The 23,913-nt window shown below is 44.0% G+C and overlaps 1 protein-coding gene across 4 annotated transcripts in view; it reads left to right on the top strand.

Annotated features, from left to right (window-relative positions):
• The window catches only part of LOC147673925 (death-associated protein kinase 2-like), a 682,889-nt gene that overhangs the window by 83,624 nt on the left and 575,352 nt on the right, over positions 1–23,913 (top strand). For all 4 annotated transcript variants that reach the window (XM_086945018.1, XM_086945016.1, XM_086945017.1 and 1 more), the window contains exon 2: positions 1,145–1,238. The gene's annotated coding sequence lies outside the window, so the exon portion shown is untranslated. The remainder of the gene's footprint in view (positions 1–1,144; positions 1,239–23,913) is intronic.

The following is a 23,913-nucleotide window of genomic DNA, read 5'->3' as shown; positions in this document are numbered from 1 at the left end:
GGGCCCTTCTGCCCTCTGCCCCACTCCTGTTTTTTTTTAGAATGGCGCCGGCAAGCTGCCAGCGCCATTCTAAAATAGTTACTAAGTTAGCTTCATCAGGAAGCACTAATAGATAAAATAAAGCAGGTGCTCGAGTTGAAGCTCGAATTCAGTTAAACTCGAGCACCTGCTTCATTTTATCTATTAGTGCTTCCTGTTGAAGCTAACTTAGTAACTATTTTAGAATGGCTCTGGCAGCTTGGCGGCACCATTCTAAAATAGTTACAAGCTTGAAGCTTGAACTTTTGCCCCCCGGATCCGTTCCGTTCACGGATTTGCGGATTTTCGGCAAATTCGCGGGAATTCGCGGATTGCGAATTTGCCGAAAATCCTCAAAATCCGCGAGCGTAACGGATTTTGCGCTCATACTTACTGTTCTGCACTCCATCACGGTCAGCCTGAACTTGTGACTTAGTCCCAGTCCTGTTCAATTAGATCTCCGCAGTTGACGCTTTGTGCTTTTTGGTGCTATTTTCCCTAAAATCTTTAAAATTGCTTATATTCTATTCTACTGATTGGATTTCTGTCGTTATGGTCCTATTTTATTTATTAAAATGTACAATATTTTTCTAAACTGGTTTGGGATGTTTTTTTGCTGTATTTTCACTTTATTACTGTTTGAAGTGCTGCATAAATACTTTGTACATTGCATGTAAGTTGAGCCTGACAGCTCTCTGCCAGGCTATCAGAGTGTTTAGCACAAGTTAATCTGGGGTTTGCTTGTGCCTCACCCTGACAAGGATTGTAGTTGCATCTTGAGTAGGTTTTTACCCCCCTCAACCAGTAACCCAGTTTCTCACACCAAGGGTGTGTACTATTGATTCCACCTCTGTTCTCCACCACCCTACATATTGTATCTTTATCTCACTCTTTTAGGTTATTCTTTGTATCCATGCTTTCTCCCTTAGTCTTTTTTTCCTATCCTTCTTCTTTTGTCTCTCTTGTGCCGGATTACATGATGAAACAGGAATCCCGTCCCCAAAATATCAATACCAGTGCCCACTAACTGGAACCACTGGCAGAAATTAAGCACTGAGAAAAGGGGATGTATAATTGCTATGTTACTGAATGACAGCACTAAACAATGATGTCTTTTTCCTTCCAGAATTCCAGCACTTGCTTGGATCCCTCAACTCTTACTGCTGTGAATGCCTGTGAAATCGGATTCTACCTCGCCCTGTGCCAGCGACTAGCCCAAGGTAATCATTCAGCATCTCTAATTCTGTGTTAGTTTTCATTTATAAATGTGATCTACGCCATGGTTGAGGTGCTTCTTCTCACTTTCGAGTGCTTAGAGGCTCTGTGAGTTCAAAGAAATCCTTAAACACTAAGAGAATTGAGATCATGACAGCATAGGAATGGTGCATCAAGAGGGTGCAAGCTGGATGGTTATCTGAGAGTAAATGTCCTTCCTTATGTTGTGTTGTTGTTAGAATACTCTGAAGCAAACTTCATTTTTTGCCTGCTCCCCAAAGCCCTCCAGCACCTATAAATGCTCGTACGTAGATTAGCACTGATGCCGCTCATCGGGTTGCCTTCACGTGTGGGTTACCTGTTGACTTTTGTGTCCTGACCCTTGCCACTGGTTATCTCTTGAATCTTGCTATAAAGTCTTGGGGTGCATGTAGTGTTGATGATACTAGACATCTCTTCGACTGGTGTCCCATGACGCTGGCAATCCTCTGCTTCAACCAGCTCTTCTGTCCTACTTCCCCGTTCTGCAGTCGCATCGAACTAATAGCGTCATGGAGGTCTGAAAATTGATATTGGGTGTTTTTGTCGATGTCAGCGATTTTTCATTTTCATGTGTTTCAGTAATGACATCTTTGTTAACCTTTGAAAATATTTGGATTGGTTGATTTGAATATTTGACATGTATCAAGTTCCCATACATCAGGTCGCGTGAAACCAATCATTCCTTCCAGCGCAATGTGAGCAGTTTCACAGGAAACGTAAGTGTGTAGCACTGAAACATACCGCAATCCATGGTAAATGGCCTTAAGGGGCAAAAACCGATTTCAACATCGCACTTTTCCTAAAATCCCGTGGCTGCTGCCCATTTTAAGCAATCAGCAGTTGAAGAACATTCAGACCTTTAGTTGCTTAGCAGCAAAAATGCTGAGACCTTTTGTTACTACTAGAGCAGCAGTCAAACACCAGTGGAATGTGACTTGAGTTCACTCGTTTGCCAATGAACCTTCATCTTACAGAGAAGGACCTGCCCTTTCAACACCTTCCAGTGCCTTTCTCTTCCTTCTTCACTGGGGTAGGGATTCAAGACTATTTAATAGCGAGTCTACTAACACAAGTCTATAAGTCACCCTTTTATGTTGTGACTTAGAACAATTTTGTAATCTATTTTTAATTCATTATGATTTTATTTTTTGTAATTTTTTTTTCTTAACAATGTAAACCGCTATTAACGGACTGCTTGAAAGCAATTTCTGTTGTTGCTAACTCAACACTTCACCTTTTTTATCTTTCAATTAAAAATATAACTTATGGAGTAATTGGCCATCCTATGCGCACAAATATGTTAAAATGTTAAACGGATGCTTTTAAAAGTGAATACACCTGTTATATTTGTATTAAAATTAGTTCAATAAAAAATCTTGCAGAAGACCCACAAGGAGATCAGTTAGTGCACAGCTTAAAACATAGATATATTTGACTACAATACACAAGCTCCGTTGTTCTATTTTTGCTGCAGGGCTTAAATGTTTCGTGCATATTCTGGTGTTAAGATAGAATATAAAAATATGCCTGTTTTCCTGAAAATGCAGAGCTCTCTTAGCAAAGCTTTCCAAAAAGAAAAAAAAAACTTGAACTACTTCATAACTAACAATAGGCAGGTAGGAGAGGAGAAAGGCACATTTGTAAAAGCTGAGCTGGAATGTGACCCTGTAAAACAGCCAGGGCTTCCTGTTCTGAAAGAAACTTCAGAAGGAGGAGGCCGCTGCCTGTCTCTGCACGTCTGGATAAGGATCTCCCTGCTGTCATATTGGAAACACATCGCATCCAATAACAGACAGAGGCTGAATCAGTCAAAACCGCCACTAACAGGTTCTGACCAACAAGCTGCCCAGTGTTATAAGACCAAAACAACATTCTCTGCATTCCTGAGCCACATATTTTTCACACACATTCACATAGTGTCATTTCAATAGACCAAGCAAACATGCACTCAGGACCTGCAACTCATCACCAACCCTGACTTCCTATGAACCCCAGGACTTCACCTTCTCTGCCAAAGCCCACAACTTTTCTGAAGAGCTGGTCTGCCATGGCACACTCAACCACCACTGTAAAAAACAGTGCAGAAAGGCTACTGTACCAGCACCTAAAATCAAAGATCACAAGCATTGGCAGCGGCAGTAGGTCTGTGTTTGCCACAAACCATTTGGCTTTGTCAATGCTTGTTTTGTTTTATGATTTTTTGCAAAACTTTGATTGTGGAAGCTGCCAGGCTTCATCTAAGTAAAAATGTAAAAAACAAATTGATAAAAGTAAAAATATAAATTTTTTCTCAGAAAGCACACATGGCCATACCCTGGCACTTAAGGGAAATACTTTGTGTGGCCGCGCTCCATGTGAAAGGGCAGAATGCCGTCACATACAGTGGATATAGCCGATGGCTGAAGTGGGCTTAAGTGGGCTCACCCATTACCATATACTCTATGCTCAAGCGGAGGAAGAAAAATGTGAATGACTCCGTAACAATCAAATAGATGATGAAGGCAGATGATATCTTTGCCTTTTAGTTTGCATTTTATTCATCTGATTTAAATAAAATCAAAAGGGCTAGCGCCAGATCTAACAACTAATATCACCCAACTAACCTCTCAAGCATAAGAAGCAAGGAGAGGCAAAACTACTTAGTGGAAATATACTTTAAATTAAAGGCTGAAGAAATGGAAAAAATGCCACTGGCTACTGAAAAGAAATCTTACAGTCACAAATGCTACGCGAGGGTAGTTTATCAAGCTAACATGGACTTGTTTTTTTATTTTATTTTTGTTCAAAGTATTTTATTGTTGTTTGGTGATACAAAGATAAGGGGGAGAAAATGTGTGGGTATAAGACACCTCACAATAAGAAAGATAGTTGTGTAACAATGCATTCAAGAAAAGAATCAAATATAATAATCCGACTGCAGATCTAAACACATTACTGATTACAAGGATATTAATTTAGGTGAAACCTGGGTGGGAGTGGCAGGTTGGGGGAACAGGGAGGGGGGAAGAGGGGGAGAGGGAAGACATAATGGAGCCCCAGAAAGAGACAAGGATAGAACAAAGAGAGAGAGAGAGACGAGAGAGATGTCTAAATTAGAAATTTGCAGGTTATGTGAAGATTTGGGATGTAGTGAGGTGCCTAGAAGCAAATTGGGGCTTGAGTTAGCCCCAATATTGAGGGTGGGAATATTGTGGTTCAAGGAGGATTATTTTTTGCACGTAAAGGTCTAAAGTATTCCTTAGTTTCTGTTATGTCTGGCGGGTGTAAGCATTGTTAGCGAGGCTGTTATCCACGCTTCTTGTTAAGCAGACCAACACCCACCACGTATGATATGAGAGGTTTTGGAAAGATTTCCATTCGCATACAATGATTTTGATTCCTGATGTTAATAGGAGGTCCATGAGACTCATGTCTGATTGGTTTAGTTTCAAGCCGTTTGGATGGGCCCAGGAGCCAAAGGTGCCTGCATGGAAATTTAAGACAAGTCAATGTTGAAGATTGCACTTATGGTCTTCTTAATTTCCGTCCAGTAATGCTGGAGCTTACAGCAATAGAACTGACTTGTATAAATCTTTGCTGTCCTGGAGCACACTTCTCACCTCTCCATAACTGTGCCGTGAGTCCTCCGTGATTCCAGCTCCAAAACTCTGGTGATAACCTTGCATTCAATTTTCAATGAACAGAGAGAACACATCTAAGATGACATTAGATCCTCCATACACAAAGAAAAATTGATGAATAAACGCATACTCAGTTTCATTTCCCAGATACCTAATGAAAAAGAATCCATAAGTCAGAAGAGAGGGTATATCTATATGCAGCGTGCACACAACAGGAGGCTAGGGAAGGAGAGCATGGTTGGTCATAGCAGGGAACCTTTCCACATGTAGCATCCCCTGTTGGCCATGTTATTCCTAATAGGTTTCCTAGCTGGCTTAGATCTACTGCAGACATTGAGCAAGCCTGAGAGAATTAGCATATCAGGGAGACATGGCAGGGATTCCCTTAACCTGACACCAAAACAGGAACTTTGTAAATATATTTTTCAGACCCCCTTCCAGTGTTGAAGAAGCATATCTTGAGATCACCGGAACCAACAAAGTTACGTTTATTGACCTCATCCCACATTACAACTCAGTGACATAGCACCATTTTATAGTGATTACTCAATGCATAGGTGCCATTTGCGATGCCGAGAATAGGCACTACATGGAGTCCATCTTTAGATTTTCTACGGAGCACAGTAGTTCCCACCCAGAGGTTGAGGTGGTCTAAACCGAAAGATGTAGAAAGCCTGAGTATGAGGGAACCTGCATTGCCCCATCCGTTACAGTTCAAGGGACATGGGTCGCTGGGAGTAAAGCCCTCTCTGTTGCTCCATCCTATTTACTCATATTTGTAGTTTCAATTAGTGTTTCCATAAATCCACCTTAATGCTGGCCAACTTATAGTATCTTATGGGAGTGCAGGTCATAGCTGCCCAAACCACTTTTTTTGCAACCAAGTTGATTACTTCTGAAAACCTTCTTATATTTCCATTTTCTCTGTCAGTGTCTGGTCCTTTAATCATCCAATCATATAGGTAAATATTTTAAAGATGGGAGAGGAGAGACAGCAAAGAAAAGGAGAGTTAATGAGCCAAAAAAGGAAGAGAGACATTAAGATCAGAATTTGAATAACGTCTGCAGTCTCACAACTTTTGTTACTATTCCATCAGAATGGATGTTTTTTACTTGCGTCCCCCTATCAGACAACTCATGCCTTGGTAGATATTCCCGCAATGTCTCACACACCAGACACACTTCAATATGCTTTGCTGTATGGAAGGTATTGTAGCAAACAAATCATGGCACGATGAAATAGAATATGAAGCTTCACCAAGAGTGGGTTTTAGCTCTAAGATGAGCTCAGTTCCTCCAGCAACTCCTGCTCGTTTGGCTCTAGTTGGCACTAAGCCTGAGTACAGATACACAAGCACCGATGGACCAGTGACCTGAAAACAAACAATAAAAAGCACACACAAGGCCATCTATTTGATCAACAATCTATCAACTGGATTATGTCCAAACATTTTGGAAGAAAGTTAACAGAAACTTTAGAAGTTCTTTGAGGAAAGTGGAAATCAATATCAATGCAGACTAAGTCTGAATCGTGCTGAAAAAATGCCAGCATTAGAAGCCTGTAAACAAAGAAAGGGCAGCTAGAAAGGGAAGCTCTATGAAATGAGACACAAATCTACCATAACTGTTCTAGAATGAGGACAGAAGGAGGATTACTCTCATTGCGCTTAGCTGCAAGAAAGGGATGCCATCAAAAGGCAAATGGGATACTTGTCCCAACAATATTAAGGACATACAGAGATTGGTTTACTACCAGAATATTGAGTTTCAAATATTGTGGCCAAAGTATTGTTTACCAGGATATCGTGAAGGCAAGTATATATAGATAGGTATAGCTTCACACTTCACCAGGTGCCTCACTGATATATCTTCAAGCTTCGTAGGTGTGGAGTTAAGATTCCAAATCTATACTTCCGCGTGTATACTTACCTTCATGACAGTCTGGTATGCGATATTTGGGGCATTCTATTATGGGATGTCAATCTTTTTGTACTTTATATTCAAACACAACCCAAAGATCACAGAAGGGACGGCGAGTTGAAAGTGGATCACCCATTACCAAGAGAATTGCTGCAGTTAATACTTCAACAAAGATACTTTATTGCAAGCATGCAAACACACAGTTGGCAGAAGGGAGGGACAAGGGATGAGGAGCAGATCCCAAATCATACAAGCCAGGCAAACAGAGTTTAAGAAAGTGTTTGCTTAAAAGAGTGACAGAATACCAGGCAAGCCCTTAGCAGCTCAAGCTGAGCCAACAGAACACCACAAGCAAAATGTGGCGGTCTCTGGGTGAGACTCAAGCACGGGTTAGGCTGAGGGGACAGCAGCAAAAACAGGATGCAGAGATAGTCAGAACATTCTCTGATGCAAGCATCCCCGTTACAATGCCTGTATAGGAAAAGCTAAGAATTCAGCCACCTGTTCATAAATTATTAAAGTCCCCTGTAATTTCTTCGGTCATCCTTTTCTTGAATTGATAATGTTTAAATTAATGGATCACCGGTTTCTTCTGACTGTGCTATTAAGTGAAGTACTTACTTTCACACAAGTGTTTTAATAATACTGAACATGAACTAATTAGCACAATTTCCAACTACAATTAAATCCCATCTCCTACCCTCACAAACGGACATTATTTTTCTGAAATTATTCATTTTAATTTTTGGAACGTGATTCCAAATTTGAAATCTGAAATTTCACAGAAGGTTTAGAAATCACTTTCCATACACTTAAAAAAACGAATCTCCAGCCACAGAACGCTTTTTCAGAAAATTAAGTTGACCGTGCAGATTGGAAAAAGTTACAAAAAGCTGTGTTTTTTCTAATGAAAGGTAATGTAAGATCCTCTACTAGAGAACTATTTTGAATGCTGTGACTCAGTGAGGAGGCAGCTGATCACTCCCCTGAAATTCAGGCATTCATTAACAGAAACACGTATTGATATCAAATATTTGTTTTGGCACAAAAAAGAAAAGAAAAATAGAAACATGATTAAAAACGGCATCTTATTGTAGTAATGCCAAACACTTCCTGCAGAGCGGTTTATAAACTTCTGCTTCGTACATTCTTTTGCTTGTTAAACCTCTCTATAATGAAAACCGGTCAAATGTGTTTCATCACCAAGCCCGCAATCTGTAAATCTGTAAAGGGCAGACAATTCCAGCAAAACGCCATCTTTGAACATGCTGATCGCAGTTCTTTCTTGTCAACATTATGCAATGTCACAAGGGTTTGAACAGTGATGGTCGATCATTCATTCTCATCAGTTCTTGGCTCATAGCCAGTTCTTCATTTCTAGCCAGACTTCTAGAGAAAGTGATGACCTCACAGCTGGGCTTCCATTTGTAGAAGGATGTCAAGGGTAGGAAGGTGCAACTCCTATTTATTCTTCTTCATTTGAAGATCAGGGCAGTCGCTTCAGTCTAGGAGTTTGACGCTGAAACTAGTCATAGGAGGAGATAAAAGGGTTAGAAGAACAGAAGCTTAAAGGGGTTTCTTCAGAAGAAAACAACTTATCAATTAGAAAGAAATCCTGTCCAAGTCCAAAAAGAGTAGTCGCTGACTTGTATGCCGTAGGAGCGAAGAAGTTAAGATTACCGTACAAGATTCTTCGTCGGGCATTACCCAGAGCACCAACAGTAGAGTGGGCAGAATCGCCATTGAGCTGGCCAGAGGCTGAAATGAAGGGTCCTATTATAATGCCGCTTCCTAAAGGGACCTTGTAAATTGTAGATTGGTTTGGTGTATTCTAAAGGGAGGAGATCCAATTTTACTTTGAGTTACAATCCTGGAGTGGAGGAGTGAAGAACACCGCTTTCCGGACATTGCTTTCTTCTGAAATATAGATCCTAGGAAAATCACTGAGGCGAAGTAGGCCTCCTAGGGGATTGCCTATGTGGAGCCCTGCAGGTGTCCACCCGTTGAACCCGCTGCAAAGAAAGTGGATTGTGTGAGAGCAGTGCTTATTTTGTGAAAGAATAAGTGCAGGGGCCCAATGTTTTTCACACGAGCATGCAACCAATGCTGCTGAATGCCAGGTTTCCAGAATGCCAAAACTTCCTAGTCTTGCGTGTCGTAATTTTTTATTGAAACAAAAGCGTACAACAGGATTTTAATGCAAAAGAATTTCAATAGTGAACAACATTGAATAGCGCGATAAAAAGGAGAGATCTGGGGGAGGGAGGAAGGGCGGGATGGGGAGGAAGGGGGTGAGCAGTTGTGGTGCAAATGGGAGGGTGCAGGTCACTAATGAAGACGCCCTGTCGCTGTGTGCCAGACCACGGGGATGGTCGCGGTATAGTGAGCGCAAATATTTCTCCCATTACAAGCAGTATGGAGGCCCTTGTGTCATGGTGTCTCAGGAGGGGAGGGGAGAAAGATGGGTGCCCGGGGGCTCCACGTGGGGCAGGTGTGGGGGGGGGGGAAGGCAAGTCGGGCTGGGGGAAGACCGTCGTCTATGCCACAAGGTGGGGTAGACCGTACGCCCCAAACCATGAAGAAAATGCTGCAATGGGGGGGAGGGGTGGGGATGTGGGTGGTCAAGGTGTCAGAGGAGTGGATCGGGGGGGGGAGAGGGGGTAAGGGGGGGCCCTAAGTCACAGCTTTATTGGTGTGCGCAGATGTGCGATATCGGGGGTTTCTGCCAAGGGGAGAAGTTCCGTACGTCTGTGTGCCCAGCGGGGGGTGGGAATGTGTCTCTTTAGCGCTTTTTTTAAGGTTATTTTTCACCCTGTATTCCACATTTATGGCCATTTTTCTGCCTTTCTATTCCTTCTTTTTGTTTCATTTCTTGGCTTTCTTTGTCTAGTTATAGGTCAAAGCCTGATGATAAAAAAAAGTTTGATCCCCAGAAATCAGGTCTGATGTCAGCTACCTGTAACCACTTGCACAAATTAAGCAATACACATGTAAGGGCCAAAGTACAGATAGGTCAGCTGTTTGGCAGTATTGTCACTTGTTGAAGTTGGCACAATAGGTATTAAAGATTGAATAAAAGTGGAGTGGAAATACACAGGCTGAAAATTGCTCAGGTCAACAGGACACTGGGAAGCAGGGGCATGACATAGGTCCACACTGCCCTGCGGCGCAGGGGGGCCCCATTCAGCCTAGGGCCAATGAATTTCAGTGAGATAAGGGAGACTCAGGGGCCTCTCATCACAATCTATAGGAGGGCCCGAGCATTTTGCCTTACGGCACTCTAGGGACGCAGTCATAAGTAACGTAAGTAAAGTATGTGTCCTGATCCCCCTTGTCTCCACAAGATTGGATAAAGGCATCCTTACAGGCTCTGAGTACCGCCTGGTATTTACCGAAGCACGGATACAGAAGTTACTCTAGGACATGGGTAATGGGAAAGAGCTATTGTCAGAGTCACGCTGTGGCGGAGTGGCCCTGGTAGTAATGCTGAACGTGTTGACGCATTAGAAAGACTCAGACATAGAATGTGGATTTAACAGGAAGTGGATTTTTCTATTGAGTCTTATTCACATATAGTCATAAATCATAATGCAAAGTGTGCGCCTATGTATGGAAGAGATTTACGGCTTCTCTGTGGTGTAAGAAAGCTCAGTATGTACTTGTAAATTCCTATATAGGTCAGAACTTAGGCTTAGAAAGAGGGCCGCTTCTAAGTGTTTTGCCACCCTAGGTGAGAATTGGAAAATGCCGTCCCATCCCTTTTACTACCGTCCCTCTTTCCCCCTGTCATCCAGGCTAGAAGAATTAATGCATTAGATATAAAAAAAATAGCCGCCCTACCCTTTTGCTGCCCTAGTCGGCCGCCTAGTCTTGCCTAATGGTAGAAACGGCCCTGCTTAGAAACGTATATTATTGACCCACATTTGTAATGTATGCCAGCTGTCCCTAAACTTCCACAATGAGGAGCCTCATTATTGCAGTGAGAGTGAAAAGAGGAGAAGGCATGGATGCAGAAGAACTTGTTAGAGTGAGAGAAATGAACCAAAAGCGTAGGGGGACAGAAGAAAGAGAGCATGGGGTCAGGGCTTTAAGTGGGGGAAAAAAACTGGGGTTGCTCTAAAAGGGCCGTGACAAATTTCTTAAAGGGGTGTGGCCTATCCGAGTAGGGGTGTGGCCTAAATCATAATATTGTAACAATGTTTTGAATTCTGGGGTACCAGTGGCGCTCAATATTTGCCTTGATTTCCCTTAGTAGGGCTGTTCAATTTTTTTCCACGCATACACAATGCTTCCTATGAGGGTGCTTTACCACCCCATATATAAAACAATAAACAGAACAAGTCAGCATTGGTAGTGAGAGTGTTTTGAAAAAGATGAATGGCCCTTTGCGTCAGAATGAGAAAGCTGCGGGGAAGGGGAATACAAAAATGGCCATTAAAATACTCACGTTGCGGGCTTTTAGGCTGGGAGGGCAAGTCTTGTGTGGCTTCGGAAGGATCCTGGCTGAGGTAGCTCTGAAGCTGAGGCAGAGTCCTGACGGTGCTGATAGGGCTGGGGAGGCATCACAATGGTAAGTTTCCTTTTCACTGCTGCTGGATTCTGTTGTAGACCCTCGTCCCTCGTTTGCTTTAAGCCAGAGCAGGGTCACACTGGTTGCTGGAGAAATCTTGCTGCAGGCCGTAAAAGCAGGGTTGTGCCGGTTCTAACCAGCTGTTGTTGTGCTGATGACTGGCACAATGACGTAGGTGGCACTGTGTGCTCAAAGAAAAGGGAAATCCCGAGAGAAAGTGTATCTCTTCAAAGGATTTCCCTTCCTGCTACAATGACGTCACGCCTTGAGCAGTGCACGTGCATGCTCACCCGAAACACCGACAAAAACCGGGACGTCTGGTCACCTTACCTTTGACCTTTGAGGCCCGAAAATAGAGCCCCCTAGAGACCCCTTTCGAGGCCCCCCCCCCCCCCCCCCCAATAAAACTGGGTGTGCTCAGACCGCAACAGACCCCCTCCCACTTAAAGCCCTGCATGGGGTGGAATCAAAACTAGCCAGCTTTGGTGTCCAGCCACCCCTGCATTCAGCAGCACCTGATTTGGAATACCCTACAAAACTCTGGGCCCTGCACTTGTTTATTTATGTATTTAGATATTTACAAATAAAGCACTAGATGCGTCCTTATTGAGTCAATGACTTGGAAGATGCAGAAGCTCTGGAAGGTCTCGAAAGAAATATCAAGCAATGGACGAATTTTCATTGGATTAGCCTTGGATGCAGGAAAGAGAACATTTATAATATTCGGTCCCAAAGTCTCACTGACCACTAACATCTGTTTTTAAAACTTTTGTGATTCATAGGTGCAGCCTTTCAACATTCCCAGGGTCAAAGTCGTGGGAATTACCCAGACCTTCAACTTCTGAAAATGTGAACATAATAACATATTTGTAAAGAGATGATGGCCCGGCTGACGGTGACCTAGCGGCATTGGCGGGACTGATAACTGACCTCCAAACATATTAGACTCCTTTGTAGGGTGCCTTGATGTTTCCAAAAAAACTGATGGATCAACGGCAGCAGGTTCAAAGTTCAAGAGCTAAGATCGCAGCGCTCTGGAAATGTTGCCTCCTTGCCCACCTTGCATAATCGTCAACGTCTTTGTATAAACCTGTCGTACTAATCAATAGAGCTATGTCCAAGTATATAGAAAAGCTAATTGATCCATCTACAAATGATAGCATTCAAATCTAATATCAAGAGCATCCTAGACATATATTCAAAAGGTCGCAGCAAGGGCAGCTCCCTAACTTTTGTGAACTGAACTATGGAGCAGCTTACCTTAATCTTATAACAGGCCAGAACCCTCCTTCTTTTATTAAGATTAACAACCCTCCTCCTGTGTACCTCCACACTCTGTTTCATGTAGCCACACCACTACAGCACACACTACAGCTCACAGCATGTGGGAGTCTGTAGAGGTGTCAGTTCTCTAGAAATAAATAAGCACAAAACAAACACAAAACCGGAAGTATAGGTTACTAGGGTACCACCGTGCCCGTTGAAACACTGGCCTGGGAGGGATTGGTGAAGGGCATCCTTCGATATTGATAGATTGCCTGTTAGCCATGGTTTGCCTTAATAATAATAATAATAATAATAATAATAATAATAATAATAGGTCCATTTATAAAGCGCAATGGTTACACAAACGCCAGTGTGTCCCCGCGCTGCAGTAGAGTTAACCAGAATTCAGAAACCCCCTACCCTCACCCTACTATACTTGGGGAAAGAAGTGTTTTAAATTTTTTCCTGAAACATCTCTCCTGGACCTCCATCCGGAGCTCCATCGGGAGAGCATTCCATTGCTTGGCAGCCAGTAGGCGGAAAGACCGACCTCCCATCCTGGCTCTCTTAATAGCAGGTACGCGCACCAAGCCTACCCCACCTGACCTCGGATGACGTGTGGGGACATAGGGGGTCAGGAGTTCCGACAAATACGAAGGGGCCTTTCCCTGCAGGATCCGATGGTAGACACAAAGTGCTTGAAAGTGGTTCTTTCTTTTATCGGGAGCCAGTGTAACGCAGCACGAGCTGCCCTGGCCGATGACCATCTCGGGCGCCTCAGGATAAGGCGGGCTGCCGCATTCTGCACTCCCTGCAGACGGAGCAAACACTTGGCTGGCGCGCCTAGATAAAGGATGTTACCGTAGTCCAGGCGCGACGTCACCAAAGCATGGACCAGGATCTTGCTAGCCGCCACAGGTAGTAGGTCCAAGGTTTTGCGCAGGACCTTCAATATCCCAAAGCAGGCGCCTGCCACCCGCCTGGTTTGATAGTCGAAAGAAAGGCTGGGGTCTAACCAAACTCCCAAATCCTTTGCCTGCACGCAGGGCGTAGGTGTCACCCCCAGGTCCTGGGGCCACCATGCCGATGACCACACAGTCAGGCCCTTCCCACCACCAGCACCTCCGTCTTGTCACCATTCAGCTTCAGGCAGTTCTTTGCCATCCATGCAGCCAGTTCTTGCATGCATGCCATGAAGCTGGAGGCAGCCTACTCCGCTGCCTGGGTGAGGGAGACCACCAGCTGCGTGTGATCGGCATAGGACACAACCCTGATCCCACATCCCTCCGCAATCTCCGCAACAGGAGCTACATAGAGATTATACAGCACCAAACAAACACAAAACCGGAAGCATAGGTTACTAGGGTACCACCCGTGCCTGTTGAAACACTGGCCTGGGAGGGATTGGTGAAGGGCATCCTTCGATATTGATGTATTGCCTGTAAGCCATGGTTTGCCTTCTGTGTTTGATGTTCCTAAAAGGTGTGGGTTACTTTCAAGGTATTTGTACAGGGTAATCCTGGCTCCAAGGAGCCGCGCACTTCACACTGAACGTTTTCATTTGACAAAGGGCATGTTAAACACGGTGTACTGTACTTGTACGGCAGGTGATAGGTTGAAACCAGGGTGTGAGAGAAGGGGGAGGGGCGTGGGGAGGAGTTTGTGATAGTAACTATACTGTTTTGGGTATCGCACACATTTACAATTTGTGCCACAGGAAGAAAAAAAAGCGTACCCCAGAATCATAGAATTTGTTTGAGCAGGGGTCATTATTAGAACCATCGTCTCAGAGTAACGTACGCATCCGACACGTGTCCGAACTCAGAACCTTCAACTTGGGCCTCCATTTCTGCAGTCTGTCTGTGGAGCTACGTTTGACTTTTCTTTTGAGTGCTGTGAGAAATGTACGGTCCCTGCTTCATTGAGTCTGTACAAGGCCGACCTTGGCCTCACCTGCCCTGTGAGACTGATTGGTGTGCAATGCATGTTTGGTTTCGGCCATCACGAGCGGGCATTGTAGACATTGGACGAAGCAGCGTGAAGCTAGCGGTGGGATATTGCAAACATGGGAGGGCACTCCATGGCTTTGCTTAGATCTCTCCTTCACCAACTAAAATGCAAGCCACGTGCTGCTCTTCTGCACTGCTGCGGTACAAAAGGGGGTGGTGATGGACGGAGCATCTGAACCAATCAAACACTCACACCCAGTATAAAGATCTGGGTTTAATCCATCACCGTTCTTTAGCCCACTCTGCCACCTCAGTTCAGACATGGCTATATGCAAATCAGTCTAACCCTGTGCCTCATGGGAACAGTCCAGCCCGAACTGCTGCAGCACATGCCATCCAAACTACCATGAACTAAGGTGATAGGATGTGAGCTTATATAGCACTGCCCGCAAATGCCCATTGTGGGTGGTCGTGCTGGCAACACCTTTGCCTTTTGTAATGGTTCAGAGATTTCCATCATAGAACCATGTCAGCTTTGGCATTTGAAGCCGTCCAACCAGTGAAGTGAAATGATATGCACTCATGCTAGATGAATGTGCCAACTTTAATGAGTTGTTGATGAATATTCATGGTGTCTGCAGGATGACACCACAAGGCTGTACTGATCACTCACGCATCTTCTAGCACACCAAGCTTGCTCATTGAATGACAGAGGAACATGCTTTCTGAGGCAGTATGGTGATTGGGAGTGCTGCTGGATGATGGACTAGCCACATATTTACACAGTTGGGTTTGTTGGCTGTGTGTTTGCAGTTCTGCCTTAATGTGTTCTGTTGCATGATTTTTATGGTTGAGCTTGTGGCAGGTGCCGTTGTCCGTATGGGAATACCCAACTATATGCTATATCTTTTTGCTCTTTGATGTGTGAGCAATGTTGTGTATGAAGTCTGCTGTTTGCAGTTTTATGTAGCGTTTTATGTGAGATGAGTGCTGTTGTGAGTAGGCGATTCCTAACTTCGGCCATCGCATGACTGGTAGTGCTCTCGGGAGCCCTACCTCCTAGAGTAGTACAGCAGGCATCCAAGGAGCTCAGTGTTTCCAGGTGCAGTAATTCGGGTCCTGGGTGCAGATACATACCTGGTGAACTCCCTTCTCCTCTCTGCCTCTCCTGGAAATCCCTAAAGTCTCCTGGTGCCACTTTCTGTTTGGTTTTGGCTCCCGTTCACCCACACCAACTTTTGGCAAACCTGTAACAAGGACCTGCGTGTTGTATGTCTGCACTGCTTGACGTGCGGTCAGTGTTTTTAGGTCGAGCCTGGGCAGCGCATGCGCTGCTCTGCGAGGCATGCTGTATTAGAGTGTGGACTTGAAGCCCCGCCCACTCTCTGCCCATATTTCTCATTGGCTTGTGTCATTGTCCATCAATAGGACTGTTAGCCCCTCCTTAGTACCTCCTTGTCTTCATTTGTAACTTCCCATGAGGACTGGCCGTTTTACTTCTGTTGTTACACAGTATGTCTTATTTAGTCTTTAAGGACTATTTTCTTTAATGAATTTCTCCTGCCATGCGCGCTTTTACTCTCCAAACATCCTGACACAATGGGGGACGCTTCTTCTTTAAAATGAAATACGTCTCGCATTTACAAGTGTTTTAGCTATTGACATTGTAAAGGACAATGCCTTTTATTTATGTGTTAATTATCGAAACAGATAAATAAAAGGCATTGTCTTTTACAATGCCAACACCTTAAACGCTCACAAATGCGAGTCCTATTGCATTGCAAATGCTCTTTTCTTAGGGGTCCTGTTGAGTGTTTGTTTAAGTTGTTCTTGCCCAAAACGTGTCTGGGAAAGCAGGAGTAAAGACTGAGAACAAGAAAGGAAATGAAGGAGGAGGATCCTGTGTGTACTAACTACGAAAAGGAGGCAAGTAAGGCTGAAGTATAGAGAGCGCCAGAAGAAGGACATTGGTGAGGTGGTGGGGGGGGGGGGGGGGGGGAGGCCATGGGGAGCGCCAGGAACTGCTGGGAGCAGAGGGCAGTGGAACTACTGGGAATTGGCGGATTAAGGCTGTTTCGAGCTGAGCGTTTACTATCTGGTAGTGCTCAAATACACAGAGTACTACAGTACTCCATTCTGGATCCTACGCAGGCCGGAAGGTGGGTGCGTGTCATCCACTGGGGATGCCCCGCTACTCCTCCTCCGGTGATACCGAGCAGACAGCCAGGGCTTGCACAAGCCCATACTAAATATAGTCAATAAATGAACATCAGGCTGACAAATGAGGGGCCTCTGCATGACAACATTCCTGTGTCTCTGCTGAAAACAAGCAGGAGTTGAGGCAAGCCTGGACAGCATCCATACTTTTTATCTCCAGATGGCTGCATCCTCAGCGCGGGAGGCTGGGCGAAGAGAGGGGTGGTGACGAGTGAACTCTTCTCATCCTTCCTTCCACCCCTGTTAATCTGGCTTCAGTTCATTTCTCTGATACTATTTTAAGAAGTCCCTTCTCATAGTTCTATTTTCGGGGCTTCTTTTCGTTTACTTCTCCATTCATTATATTTATTCTTTTTTTTTAGTATTCTCCAATTTCCATTTTCTTTGGCTGTCTTTTCCCCCTTTTTTAATTTTTGACACTTTACATAGATACCTTTTATGTACTCTATATCATTCTGTCTTTCGTTACTCACTTCAACATCCCCTTTGTTTTGCTATTTAATTCTTCTTGCTTTTGCCTTTCATTTTCTTTTTTTTAATTTTTCTCTCACCACCTGATCGCCTTGTATATTACTTTCTGTTTTCTTACTTTTATTCTTGTGCTTCAATGTGTCCTTCAGAGTAAAAGGAGCAACATGAAATCTGCGCTTGATTTTCAATCCTAATGTAAAACTACAATAATAAAAGATGCAAGCATGCTTGGAAATTCCTTTGTAGTGAGCTTCCACGAAGGTAGACCTTATTAATGCTTTTCACAGTTTATAGTCTTATATTTTGTGTGTTCTGGACCATATCTAGAAGACTTCCACATCTCACCTGATATATTTTTAGCCGGTCACCTCGCAGCAGCGGTGCACTGTCCCCATCTTTAATAGTAAGTGGGCAATTGAGAGGCTGGAGCTACTGATCTGACCGGTCAGTTGACTTCTAATTTTTAGTGCAAGTAACAGCCCTCCTGTCCATTTCATACTCTTCTAATAGTGGATACAGTGGTGGAGAATCTAACCCATGGTCTGCAAACTAAGGAAGAAAAATGGCCACCCTTACCCTTGGCTGTCTAATGAAAAGTTGTCATAATTGGGGTTCAGCCTTACCCCCCTGCTCCTGGGCCCCGGTGCCACTGTGCATGATGCACTACCAGCATTGCTGACAAACACTGGCAAAAGCATTAGGCGACACTGACGAGGGCTACTGGGTTAGCAAAAGCTGTTTTAGTCAATGTTAAGACCTGGCTCGTTGAATGACCAAGGGAGCTGCTTGCATCCCCCTCCCCCACCCCTCAGCGCTTTGAGACCCTCGCGTGTGAGTAGTGCGCACTTTAAAACTCCTGATTGATTGATGGGATTGAGATAGAAGCAATTTTTTGTTAAAATCTGGAAATTATGTGAGAAACAACACAGCCACAGAATATCGATTTCCAAAAGGTTGAGGGTCGCGTCCCAATTGGAGAGTGATTTCTAGAGACTATAATGGGATGTGAACCTTACTATACATGTCTATATATATATATACATGTCTATATATATATATATATATATATATATACATATATATATATATATATATATATATATATATATATATATATATATATATTAGATATTATGGAGGAACCTGGTCCAGCATTTTCACGCTAAATTAAACAGATGAAACTGTTTACACGAATGTTCGTGGCTTTGGCTCTTTATTGAAGGATTATAAGTTGGGGAAGCAGTCCTTGCCTGGTGTAGTCCGCCGTACCATTGGCGGTCAGGTTTTGCAAAGATATATATATATATATATATATATATATATATATATATATATATATATATATATATATATATATATATATATTTATATATAATATAATGTGTGTGTGTCCGATTAGCTCCATATGGCTTGAGTGATATGCATTCAAAGAGCATGTGCTAATGATTGCTGGTTTGTTTTTTGCACCTAGGGCTATGAAACTTTGTGGGTTCACTTTTAAGACCATCAGATTTTACTAAAATGATATATATGTAATGTATTTTCATTTGGGGACTTTCTGCCAGGGTTCTTCATCCATTGGTCTTTTGAGCCACACACATTTTCTTTTTCTCTCTTCAACACACAGCATGTGACAGTGGGTCAGCATACTTCAGCCATTGGCTACCTGCACAGTGAGTGACGGCCTTCTGCTGTTTGACAAAGAGCACATCCACACAAAGTAGCTCCTTTCAGTCCCAAGGCTACTATGACCACGGGTGCTGTTGGGCCAAAACATATTTTGGTTTGATGCAATGTATGATATTGACGAGAGATAGGCAGCTCCTCAAAAATGTTTTACAAAAACCATGACAAAACAAAATAAGCATTGATAAAGCCAGCAGGTTAGCTGCTAGCCCCAGACATACTGGCTTCGCCAGTGCTTGTTGGTTAATCATGCCACCTCAAAGCCTAATGTTGACTGCAGAATAGCTGTGCGACAGAGGTATTTCCCCTAGTAATTAGTACCACCTGCGAAAGTGTCATTTTACTGTGCAAGAAGTCTTCCAAGTCAGCCCATTATGACCTCTTTCATATGGTTTAATTTTAAGTTGCTGAAGTCTCTTATTGTGCTGCGGAGTCCAGTGGAATTCTAATCCAACATGGCGGGTAGGAAGGCCCCTGACGTCACCGGTCCGGACATCAGAGCCCATCCGCCACTCAACAGCTCTCACCGGTGCCTTCAGCACAGCTGATGAATACAGGGCCTTTTGTAAGGAAAACCGCAGCACATCTGCTCATACTCAGCCCCACAGCAGCAAGCCATATAAGGAATACTTCAGAAGTATCCTTCTCATTCAGCTAATTGAGAGCCCGGAATAGAGAGATGGCGTTTCATTGACAGGCGCACTACGTCAGATGAATCCTCTCTTCTCACGGATGCCCTGCTCATTATGTTATGCTGAAAAACAAGGGGGCCGATACACGAAACCGTTTATGAGCATTTATCAGGACGTTTTTCTACAGGACTATCCTTTTATGTACTCTTACATGCCTTTGCGAATCGGCTTGATTGTTCAACTCCCAGTTATTAAAGGTGCAAAGAGGGAACAGAGTTCTTTCAATGTGTATTAATTTTGTATTTAATATTACCTGAATGTTCGAATTTAATTTCCATTTTCGATGTTTTGGGGCCAGTTCACTTAGACATTCAACAGTGCGTAAAAGAGTATTGCAGGAGTACTCTATACACACTCCTAAATGCATTTGTCACCTGGATTCTTACAATTTTACTGGCTTCGATATCTTTTAGCCCCTACTATTAGGTGCTAGATGCTCGGAGCCCCATTCTTGGCAGACCACCATATGTGGTTTTTGTCTCTACTGTTAGTGTTGCATTTCATTTGTGTAGTCAGTGCTCCTCTACTACAAGCCTCGTTTCACAGTGACTGCACCTGCCTGCAAGGGGATCTCTAATACCCCTTCAAAGTGCACGCCGGTTGTTCACCTGAATGTGCTGCCCCCAGGGCAGCACGAGCTTGCAGTTGCCCTGGGAGCAGCGCATTTGTGGTAATAGGGTGCATTTTCATTGTTGGCGACGGGCGCATCTTTTTAAAAGGCGCCCCTACTGTAATACAGGTAGCCACCCTGTGCCTCTATCTGTAGGAGTTGTGCTGACCAAGTCCTTGGTTGAGATGTCTTCTTCTCGTTCACCTTGTTTTCTCACCAATGCAACATTGTGCTTCTCTCCAAGGCCAATCCACACTACGTGGGAGGCCTTTGAAACCAGGATTTGCTGAGCCACTCATGCACAGGATTCAGTTGGGCCGTTTGAGCCTGGGGCCTTGCATGATTTCTCGTGAGATACCGAAAGCTGACACAGAGTTTAGTTTATGCCCACCTCTGACGCCCATGTGAATTGCCACAAGGTAGTTAATCCTTGCCCTGCAGCCATATGAAGAATTCACGTCAAACTGAAGGATGACTGTTGACTGCTGCAACTCCTTGCACACAGTCAGGTGGTAAAACATGAAATTTGTCCGGAAAACAGAACCAAGATCTCTATCGCTCTCTATAAGCTAAACTTATAATAGCTCTACATAGACTAAACGTAGATTTTTGGCTTGCAAGTCATGACTTGCGCCAATGACATTCAGGTTGTACTTAAAATCGATGGAGAGCTACACATATTACGAACCAACTTGTGGTCATGTCTGATGACAATTCACTTTAAGGATCAGTGAGGATTTCCTAAAGTTTAACGTTGATAAGACCAAGGTCATGATTGTGGAAGGACCAAATTTGGTCTGATCTCATGACTGGTGGCCCACCACACTCCGCTCTTGCCCTTTTCCTGTGTCCGCAGTTCTCTATTGGGCTTCATCTTCGATGATTCGCATGATCAGCCCAAATTACCAAGCTGACTTCCTAATGTCCTTTAAATCCAGGAAGGTAGTTCCCTACCTTACAATGGGGGTGAAATTGGTAGTGATTTGCGCCATGGTTGGATCGGGATCGTGGTATGACTATTATAATGCCCTATACTTGGAACTCCCCAAATATCGCTTACAAATGCATCATCTAATCGAAACTTTGGAGGGAAAACCATATTTGGGACAGTCCCCTAGACACCCATTTCATGACATCACAAACCACTTTATTGGCTTCCCAATAGCTAAATCCGTACAATTTCAAAGTATTTAGCATTTGCCATATGTCTATTTACGGCAAGTTCACCATGTTTATTGCCAACCTACAAGGGCTGTTCATTCTCTTCCAGGGGCATACTTGTGCTACCTAAAATCCAGAAATCTAGGCTGGAGTATGACCTGTTTCCTACCCAGCTACCCAAGCACAGAACCCACTCCCTTCTTTACATCTGATCAGTTGATGTTTAGGAACTCATGGAAGAGCCATTTGCTTAATAGCTAGCTCCTCGGTGCTCATCACAATGTTTAGCCTTTAAAATCCTAGTCACCTCATCTTGTCTCCGGTCAGCATCAATGTAACATTTTTTTCTAGTTAGCTTGAAAAAAAATGCAAACTTGGCTTGAAGGCATTAGAGCGCTTTAAATGAGCACAAACATTGCACTTGGCCAGACTTACTTTTTGAATAAACACCGCAAGATTAAGTGATTTGCCCAGACTAATGGGATGGTGAGCCGATGCCAGGATTTGAACCTGGTTCCCTAGTTCCAAAGTCGGCAGCTGTTACTACAAGGCAGCATCCCCTCCCCAGTGCAAGGAAGCCAGCAATATTAGCAGGACGGTATAGACAGATTCTAAATGATCACTTAAACCCTTTCACAGGGTAATACACTAATTGATCCTCTTAGTCCAGGTAGAACTCCGACTTCGGGGCATGTCCTCCCCGGCTCTTGTCCGCTTATCATTTACCTTCACAGTTGCGTGTCCCCACTCCTGGTGCATCGCCAGCTGGCCAGTCTCTTAGACACTGACAGGCCTCGGAGACTGGTGGGTCCCCACCAATCAGAGCTTCAAGGCCTAGGACATGCTTGGCTTGCGAAGGACTAGACTCTAGAGTGATAGAGAAGTGAAAGAGAGGGAGTTTGTGTGTCTGTATTTGTGTGTCTTCTTTTGAGAGTCCTTTGTTTTTGGGAGTTGTTTGTGGTTCAGCTGTACCAGTTGCGTGTGTGAAGGAAGCTTCCACTGTTGCTGTACAATAGCTCTGCTCCAAGTGTGAAGAAAGCTTGCACTGCTGTTGCCCCTGTGCGGAACCTTTGCTGTGTCTGAGGTTTCATCCTTGCTGCTGCCTGTTCTGTAACTGGCTCATGTGTTGCAAGAAGGTGGGTTAGGCTGCTCTTGCTCTGCTGGTCCTCGACGGTGCAGTTGGGAAGTTAGGGCTGCAGTTTGATGGTTGGGTTAGTAAATCTTGAGATAACATTCCCACTACTCAACAGCTAAGTCTATTTGCTCAGTCAAGCCCTGTTTGTCAGAGTCTTGGGCTGAATTACATAAGGATTTGGAAGGGCGCGTTGCAAGATTCAACCCCAAGTCACACTGTGACCAAAACTTGTGGAATGTCTTCTCCACTGCAAAGTCCCTTTCTTACCCACTGCAATCCATCACCAATTCAATTATTCAAACCCTAATTTAGCTGACAGCACATATAGCTTTTGCCCTTGGTGGTTTGCATTTACTGTGATTTATTTTCACTTTAAATTTCATTGCACTGGTTTCTGCTAGGTATTTTTTTATATCAGGCATAACTAATAGATTTATAGTTTTGGAAAAAGATCTTTACTCGCCAGAAAAAAACACGAGTTGGATACAGATTCCTCTCCAGCTGGCCTGTAAAGCCACTTTTCATAAATCTCTGATCCTAGAGACAGAAATTAAGTCAGACCTCACAAAGGGATCTTCCATCTAAGTCATTGCTCGTACAACTGAAAACGAACATGACCAAACGCCTTGTTATAATGTCCAAGTCTCCGTAGAGGCGTCAGATGCTGGCACCCTCTGATTATTATCGGAAGGGCCGGACTGGCAACTGAAATCAGACCTGGCACAAATGACGACACTAGCGCCAGACTGCTGGAGTCTGTGCCAAGAATGTGTGCATGGGGCATGACTGGGAGTGGCAGTCCATCTGCTCTGAAATCGGTGCCCTCCCCTACCCTGCACACTACCAGGGAAGTGGCAGATTGGCAGAATGGGTAGTCCGGCCCTGATAACTCGATCCCAGTGGGGAGACTCTACCAAAAACTGTGCTTCACGTTCAGTTTCTGTGACACATTGGAAGCTCAGTTGGGCACCAAGATAATAGTTTTTAGAACCCGTTAGTGTGTGAAAGCACAGGGCTAGAATGACGGTGGTCTGTGACATGGAGCTTTTGAGTCTTTTTATTTTGTTATTCGAGCAGACCATGAAGGCTCCCTGCCTTAACTAGTGCTAAAACCAGGCTTAGGTAGAACTTGAAACTGAAGCAGCTTCCTTCAAGGCGCTTCCACACTTGTGGAGGACCACCTTCCCCAGTATCATGCCTGAAAAGACAGTTTGGGTAGGACATATTTGCCAGAGGACACAGCACTTCATGACTCTGTTTCCTCTGGACCTGGATGATTTGTTTCTTTCTGATACAGAAACGTCCCATATCAAGAGAACTTTGCTGATTTCCACCACCACC

The sequence above is a fragment of the Lissotriton vulgaris genome, chromosome 12 (genome assembly GCF_964263255.1).
Source record: "Lissotriton vulgaris chromosome 12, aLisVul1.2, whole genome shotgun sequence".
In the NCBI taxonomy this organism is placed as follows: domain Eukaryota; kingdom Metazoa; phylum Chordata; class Amphibia; order Caudata; family Salamandridae; genus Lissotriton; species Lissotriton vulgaris.
The sequence above is the reverse complement of the archived record's forward strand: the minus strand, read 5'-3'. Positions and strand labels throughout refer to the sequence as shown.